The sequence below is a fragment of the Crinia signifera genome, chromosome 8, assembly GCF_055691185.1.
Source record: "Crinia signifera chromosome 8, ASM5569118v1, whole genome shotgun sequence".
In the NCBI taxonomy this organism is placed as follows: domain Eukaryota; kingdom Metazoa; phylum Chordata; class Amphibia; order Anura; family Myobatrachidae; genus Crinia; species Crinia signifera.
In genome coordinates, this window is record NC_139224.1 from 110,400,708 (window position 1) to 110,409,948 (window position 9,241).

Consider the following 9,241-nt stretch of genomic DNA (forward strand, 5'->3'; position numbering starts at 1 on the left):
TGGTTGCCATGGCACCTAGTTTAAGAAACACTGAACTATAGGAATTATTTTGATAAATACTCCAGATACTGAATAATTATTTAGTAATTTATAAGGCAAAACCATGCCTTGTAAGTGATTGCCCCTTTGAAAAAAGTCTGAGTTTGGACGGCTGAACACGGGTGTCATTACATCTGACCCGTACTGTTATTTTGTAATTGTGTAGTGTACTGTTTACTGTGTTACCATGTACTGTTTTGCCCTTTCGAATTTGTATTGTACTGCAGACCACATGGTAACCCTATAAATAAAGATTATTATTATTATTATTATTTTTATAAGCATATAATTTGTATTTACACAATTTATTTCTAATTCAGACATAGCATAATTAATTCCCATTTCTCTATTTATACTTCCCTTGAGATATTTGATTTCTTAAGTGAACATTGCAGTGGCGGTTTTTACCTATGGGCTGCAGGGCTGCAGCCCCCCCCCCCCAGGTAAAATCCGCCACTGTAGTGAAGCCACATGCAGTCTGTGAGACTGCACTGGCTTCACTGTGACTGGCAGTGACTTCCAATTGGAAGTCTGACCTGCCAGTCACAAAGGCAGTCCCATTGGGAGGTGTTCACTCCCTCCAGGACGCCTTTGCGCGGGCTGCCGTGCAAAAACGGCAGATGCGCATGCGCAGTACCTATATAGGCGTTATAATTAGACTTGAAAATGTTAAAAAAAGAATTGACATTTCAAAGATGTGTGATCCACCTTGTTTTGCACCTTGACAAAGGGGTGCACCGGCCCCGAAACATTGGTACTTTGCACAATATAGCATTTGTTTTAAAAGTTCCTCTGAGTGCCTCTTCCTTTCTACCAGACTATAATATTAATATATATAACCCAGCACACAAACCCCTCAGTTGTGCATAGCTGAAAGCGTGAGGTTGAAATGGTACCGAATTTCCTGACACCGAGCTTTTATAAACTCGGCGTCTCGCGAGAATCCGACGCCAGATTCCCACATTCCACCGCGCTCGGGTTTCCGAACAAAACCGGAAACTCGCGAGTGCGGCTACTGAGGCCAGGGATGTTCGGAGCGGTTCAGATTCCGTGCAATCCGAACCACTCATCTCTACTAGTAATAACGTTCACAAATATGTGAATTTATTTTGGATGCCCTTTTATTAGTCATCTTACTCCAGACAACAGACATATTTCATTTACTAATGGTTTATAACAATGGAAAATAGTTTGCACTTAACTTTACACTAATTAACAGTATTGGGAATTTAATGTTGTATCTGTAAATGTCAAGATATGGCTATTGAGCACAATCAGTGAACATCCAAATCAAAAAGAAAAGATTACAGTACATTAGGCAATCTCAGTCAAATTCTACTACTTCTGAGGCCAATAACCATGCTTGCATTAACTGGTACAATCCTGCTCACAAGGACCTTGCACCTGAGGAATGTACCAGCAAGGAAAGATGTTTAATGCATAAATACTTCTGGGGCCGTCATTCTTTTCATTTCAAATATCAGAGATTCATAAGATTTATACTGGCAAAACTGAGCTTACAAAATCAATAAATAAAAATTCTAGCTTCCTATTATTATGATTATGATGATTATAAAATTAGTATCAACACCAAACTGTATCTCTAATGGGTGTGGTATGAGTTGTCGAGAGTCATCATGTCGACAGTGATCACTTGAAATATATTGACATAATGAACAGTCAAATAACTGTCACTAGTGATCTGGGGACTTCTATCCATCTCCTGGCAGTGCTGTGAGAGTCACCATTGTTGCAGTGTTTCTACCACTATCCCTAACCCTGGCTCCCGCAGTCTAATCCTAACTTTCTCCAGCAGTCATTTGCATACATATTTATAATGGGTACAGTTTGTGTGGTGTACACACCCTTCACCCATTTTTTTCACTACTTACTCTCCGGAGTCCCATGTTTGCAGCAGCAGCAGCACTGTAGGAATCACAGTGAAAATGGTTTGGTGGCCATTTTCCCAGAGTTTCAAGATTGGAGAGTAGACTCTGAGACCCTAGTGTACAGGGCTGCTGGCTAGAGAGGAGGGAGCCCAGACAGAATGTGCACATGAGCCTGCTCCTCTCTAGGGGCACTGCATTGAGCAGCGTGTGGTGAGCTGGGGAGAGAGTCTGACTGCCTAGTTCCCTGCAACATGGGGGGGCGGGGGGGGGGGGGATGGGACACGGTCTCCTCCATCAGACCTGGGCCTGGGTAAAATGTACCAGCTCCCCCTCACTCGGCACAACTGGAGTTAGGCAATAAGGAGAGAAACTGTGTGGGTTAGGAATAGGTTGCGGAAGGGGTGGGTTGGGGTTAAAATAGTTACCCAACGCATAGGGTGACATTTAATAGAATTAGGGGGAGATGCTCTAACATTCCCGGCGAATGTGTCAGTTTACCATTTTTTTTCCGCTGTAATTACGCAGCGATATCCCTTTAATCTTCTCCATATTCTCTATCATTTTGATTACCGCATTCACTTTGCGGTATTGTCCCCGTGCGCGATCTCCGTTTTTTCTTTTTTTTTTTATCTTATGCGCATGCGCCCGCTCTGAGCTGTGCGGACATGCGCACTGGCTTCATATGGGTGCCGCCTGTGCCTGTCCCGCCATTGGCTAGATTTTTACAATAATTTGTTATGCTGCTGATATAATAAAAAAAAATACAAAAAAACACAACATAAACCAAAATTTTATAAATAAAATAAAGAATAAAGGCACCACAAACGTCACTGCAAAAAAGCCCACCAGTTTCTAAACTATATTACTACTTCTTCGCAACCCCGAAGAGGTGAATTAGAAAGAGGCTTTGATTAGCGTGGCGATTTTTGGTAAAAAAAACCCCCTAAAACGGCGTGAGGTCCCCCCTCCTGAGCATAACCAGCCCCGGGCTCAAAGAGCCGGTCCTGGTTTCATAAAATCACGGGGCTGAACAAATAGGGGTCCCCTGGATTTTATAAAACCAGCACCAGGCTCTAGGGCCAGTCCTGGTTCCCAAAATACGGGGGACAAAATGACTAGGGGTCCCCAGTATTTCAAGAACCAGCACCGGGCCCAACCAGCCAGCAGGGTAATGCCACAGCCGGGGGGAGACTTTTTATACAAGTTCCCCGGCCAAAGCATTCATCCCCCGGACCGGCCAGCTTGGGCAGGGGTCCTGAACTTACCTGCCCATGCTGAAGCCCGGGGCTGTCCTCGATGACCCTGGGCATCGAGTTGATTTTGTGTAAAAAAATGTATGAAAAACTATTATCTTATACTGTGGAACTATGAGTCCCAGCAAGCTTCCCCCGCATGCTGGGACTTGGAGAACCACAAGTCAAGTGTTTTTTATTTGGAGTAAAAACTTATACATTTTTGGGTGTGCCAATTTGGGAGCAAGCCACATACAACTGGCCATGTGAAAAACATGAATTTTCCAAATTTAAGCCAGCAATAGTCAACGATTGGCCTTGTGCTTTGTTGATGGTAATAGCAAAGGCAAGACGCAAAGGGAACTGGAGCCGCTTGAATTCGAATGGTAAATCGTCCTGACAATATTAAACCAGTTCATGAGTCCAGACAATATTGCACTATTTCTTCCTTGTTTTTTGTCTTCTGAGTCATTTCCGATCAAATTGAGCTATATGCTGTGACATTGATACAACTGTGTTGATTATTGTGTAAGTTTCGCCAGTGGGTGTATACATCTTTTCCCCAAAATCGTTGGAAATCATCGATATGCGTGGAATCAGTACATCTTCGCCTTTGAATTTGCCACCGAGGATTGTAGCCTCGATTAAATTTGGTGACAATTGTTTGATGATCAATCTGGTTCCGTTGCACAACAACAACAACAAATTCTGTTGATCCGATCGCTACCAAACTTCACAGGATAACCCACTGGGCTAATCTGAAGATTGCATCAAAATCGGTCACGCCATTTTTGAGTCCATAGGGAACATACACACATACACACATCAATTTATATATATATATATATATATATATATTGCTGGAAGTGTGCAGGGGTGGTATTACTTCACCTACTGGACATTAGATTATCCACTGCTTTTAGTTTAAAATGTATTTTCCTTTATTATTAACTATTGAATTCCTTGTTTTTATACTGAAGTTTTATAGAACGATAAAGTGATAATATCCAACCCAAGGACCACAAGTTTGTTCTGTTTATTAAGCCACATTGGATTCAGTGACAGCTCTAATTAAAGTGTCTCACTCTTTGAAAAGCTCCATACACACTAGATGAGATAATAAAAGATATCGCTCAGAAGGTCCCTTATGATCGATATGTTTTACTATCTCTTCTACTGTGTACACTCAATATTGTTATAATACTGTTACAATGCTCACTCCGACGATGATTGAAGTCTGATGAACATGAAGGTCAATTTGGCTATAAAGCTAAATGACCTGCATGTTCAGCGGGTCCCGGTGACATCACTGAATGATATTGATTCTGATAACGTTGTATGCACAATATCAGGACCCGTGGCCCTTATACTTGTTAATTATATCGGCTGCGGTCCTATAACCTAGTGTGTAATGGGGCTTAAGAGACTAGATACAGAGAAGCTAGGTGGTTATTATTTATATTGCATCCGCCTTCTACCTACAGAAGAGCAAATAATAGTTTTAGTGTCTTTACAGCAGGGTTGGCTACCCTTCCGGAATGGCCAGGAGGCTCCTGAAAATTGGGTCCCCCTCCCAGCCCCCCAGAAAGGTGGGCAACCCTCCTGGATACCAGTGCAGCACCCCTCAAATCTCCTTGGTTTCAGCTGTAAATTACCGCGATTCATGTCTTTTCAAGGGGGCAGGGCAGGACTAAAGATGCAAATTGCATCATTTAGCCCCGCCCCATCCTCGAAGACCCACAGATTGCAGGATTTACAGTACTGTGGGGTGGGACTTGATGATGCCCCCAAAATGCTGATGAAGTCTCCTCTCCAGGCTTGTCCCGAAGAGGAGACTTTAAAAGTAGGCATCCCTGCTTTACAGTCAATACTAAAAGTGCAAGAATGGGCCAGATTGAGAGGGAGATTCTCGAAAGCAGAAATGCGGTAAAAACCCCATTATCTGGGTTTTTACAGCATTTCTGTATGCTATATGGCCCCTCCGCAGTGGCAGCGCTTCGGAGGGAATCGCCAGCAAAAGATTGCGATTCCCTGCAGAAGCCTATGGGCTTCTTACCGCAGCGCTATTTGAGGGATCCGTCACGGATCCCTCCCGGCATGCCCTGCGGCCGGCGCCGTCACTCTGCGCATGCGCAGATGGACTCCCGGGTCACAGACCCGAAAGTCCAGTGCCAGCACTGCATCTCAAGGGACAGCTCTTATCGCAAGAGCTGTCCCTTGCGTTAATAATGGCATATGTTAGAACATCTGCCGTTATTAATAATGCGATGCCCGGCGGTACAGGGCTGTGGATGTTACAACATCCCGCCCTGAGTGTTAATGCATGTTAATAATAATAAGCAAATGTGCATTAACCAATAGCAGCCATCATAAGCCATGTCTGATACACCTTGCCTCTTCATAAATATATCCGGCAAATGGCCTTGCGTAAGTATCTGTATAAAATAAAACTGTTTCTGGATGTGAGCAGGGAGAAGGCGTGTTTTGTCACATGCTGCTGATTTAATATGAAGACATATTGCTCAGCCATTGTGCAATAAATCTTACGCAGGGACACGTTATATTTTTAGAAGGCAGATCTTCAAATCAGAACCAGTTACTGGATACTTATCTTTGTCTGTTTGAAATCCTCCCCCAGTGTTGCTGGGAAACTTCCTCACTGGATGATGGGTTTAACCCATCTCGTCACTGGAAAGTTTGTTTAGATGAAATCTGCACCTTCTCTTCCCTCTCTGTTTCTTGCACAATATGAGGATAACAAAGGGACATGAGGTAATAGGTGGGATAGAACATGGTGAGTTTAATAATGGGCTAGAAAATGGAAAGAAAACTGTGAAAATTAGAATAGAGAACCATAGACATGGTATCTAAACAATGGGTACTTGTTTCCTAGCACGGCGCCCATCGCATACCGTACTTAGTGGTGTGCGATGCGTGCGATGCGATATTCCCGTTAAATTACCAGGAGTGCTTGTACACTGAAATATCGCATAGTATTGCATGCCAGCAAATGGCATGCGATGCGATGCGATTTTTAATTGTACAAGCACCCTGATGGGTGCTTACAATGTTAAATGCACCCCCATTGTCAACGCCACCCCCACTATCAACCCCAACCCGAAGCGTGGCGAGTGCAGCAAGCCCGTGAGGGGCGGCGGTACGTGTCCTCCGACCTTTTCATACCCCCACTATCCACGTCGGCGTGGAGTTTATTTTAGATAGTGGGGCAAGCGCAGCGAGCCACCGAGCCCGAAGCGTGGCGAGCCTGGCAAGTGGGGGTGGCGTTGACAATGGGGGTGCATTTAACATAGTTAACACCCATTAGGGTGCTTGTACAATTAAAAATCAAATTGCATCGCATGCAACGCATGCCGCTGAATTGCATGCGATGCGATGCGATTGTATATGATGCACTTCGATCAAAATCAGGGGCATCATGCTAGGAAACCAGTACCAATCAATGAATTAAAGATTCGATGGATACAATAAAATACAGAATCCAAAAGCTTTGGGGCAGTGGCATCAGGATACATATGGATGACTGGCGGTCAGGATACTGGCAGTCAGAACACCGATGCCTGCATCCCGAAGGTGTGAATCCTGACAGGGTTACTTACCCTCAGGGCCTGATTAAGTGTTCTAGCCAACCTGAGCAAATATAGAAGTCCCCCCCTCCCCCCAATCCTTTCCTATTCCCCACCACCATTTTTTCCCTCATATTAAGTTAAAAATCTGTAGTTATATGTCCAAATTAACAACAGATTCTATTCCTGTTTTCTGATACAATTTTTTTTTTATTATTCTATTGAAACACTCACGGTTCAATGGTTTCTATTAGGCATGAACACCGGACACTTTTAGTGTTTCGTGTTTTGGGTCTGTATCTATGGCAGTGTTTTGGATCTAGATCTGTTCCAAAACACCACCCTTCTTTGTTTAGTGTTTCATGTTTTGGATCTGTATTTAAAAAGAAAAAAAACTTGCTAAAATTGCAGATTTTTTGTTTTTTTTTTTGCTCCCACACAATTATTAACCTCAATAACATTAATTTCCACAAATTTCCAGTCTAATCTGAACACCTCACACCTCAGAATGTTTTTTTTTATGCCAAAAGGTTGCACAGGGATAGCTGGTTGACTATGCCAAGCGACACAAGTGGGTGGCACAAACACTGGACTGATAAGGCACACTTAGTAGCATCCCTGGACTCAGTGGCATAAGTTTGCCCCAGTTGCCCGGAGGCAAGATTAATATTGGTGCCCCCCCATATAGCTCAATCAATAAGGAGTCTGTCTCCAGTAAGACAGCTCATGGGTTCTAATACAGGAATACAGGTTGTGACACTTGCAAAAATGATGTTATGAGGGGGAGTCAGCCACAAAAGCGATATGGATGGCTTTCAATGAACTGATTCAAACTGGCAGGAGAGGAGAGGTGCCCCCTTAGGAGCAGGAGCCCGGCGGCAGATGACTCCATTGCCTCCCAGAGTTACGCCTCTGCCTGGACTGATACGGCACACTTAGCATCACCCCTGGACTGATACAGCACACTTTGCATCACTCCTGGACTGATACAGCACACTTGGCAGCACCCTATGTATTATATGGCAGACTTGGTTCACCTCAGGAATCATATGGCAGATTTGGCTCACCCCAGGAATTATTGTACACAGATGGTAGCATCCCTGACCTGATCAGGGCCGAAACTAGGGTTTCCGGCGCCCGGGGCAAGGCAGTCTTTTGGTGCCCCACATCCTAATTTTCGGGGGGGCGTGGCCTAATTTGGGGGCGTGGCCTATAATCGCTGCTCTCCCGCGAGGCCACGCCCCCATTTTGCCGCTATGGGGCATGACCCAGAGGCTCTGTGAGCCTCTAGCCATGCCCCCAGCCCCCTGGCTGCGGGAATAGACGCTGTGCGCATGCGCACAGCGTTTATTCCCCGCTGCTTAGTTAGCAGCTGACAGGGGGACCGAACAACTGACGCCTTGTCCCTGGCGCCGGAGACCCCCCCCTCCCCGCACAGTCCTCTCACCGCTCACCCCGCAGCCGCATCTTCGTCCGTCTCCTACTAGCGCTGCGGCGGGAAGCGCTGATGACTTCAAAAAGACTTGCCGGACGCTGATTGGCTGAATTCAGCCAATCAGCGTCCGGCAAGTCTTTTCGAAGTCATCAGCGCTTCCTGCAGCCGCGCTAGTAGGAGATGGACGGACATACCTGTCAGCGCGCCCCTCACCTCCAGCGCCCGGTGCGCGTGACCCCCCAGCCCCTCCCTAGTTACGGCCCTGACCTGATACAGCACACATGGCAGCACACATGGAATTATATGGCACAGATGGCAGCACCCCTGGACTTATACAACACACCTGGTGACACTCCTGCAGTAAAAATCAAAAATAAACTTTTTTAGTCTTTTAATAAAAAATTGGCAGCACCCCTGGATTGATACAGCAGACATACAGTAGCAGTACCCAATGAATTATATGACCCAATGGCTCACCCCTGGACTTATACAGCACACTTAACAGCCTTTGCAGTAAACAAGAAAAAAACATAAAAAAAAAACTTTTATTTTCTTTTAATGAATGAAAGGGCAGCACCCTTGGATTGCTATGGCAGACTTAGCAACACATGAGAACTGAAGATGGCACTGGTAGCTGGGACTTATATAGAAACCAGATCTCACAAGAATACTATAGGAGGAAGATTACGTTCAGCCTCGTCTTTGGCTCGGAAAAATGTCGGGACAGAAGCAAACAGCTCGGATGCACCTCAGATCAGGTAAGTTCGGTGCGTTCGGATCTTTAGGATCAGAATGCGCTCATCCCTAGTTTCTATAGCACAATGGGAATTCCCATAATAATAGAGTGCTACCTAAAGGACTGGTGTCAAAACTGTGGCACAGCACCCTCAGATAGTCTTGGGACACAAACGCACACCAGGGGCCTTATTCTGGTTCATTCACTCGGATGCGTGCACACACCCTTGCAAATGAACCAAACCCTGCCTTCGAATGGTTAGTCCGCACCACCCATTCGCAGGCTGAATTCATTCGCAAGGCTTGCTAATGGATGTTTTACATGAA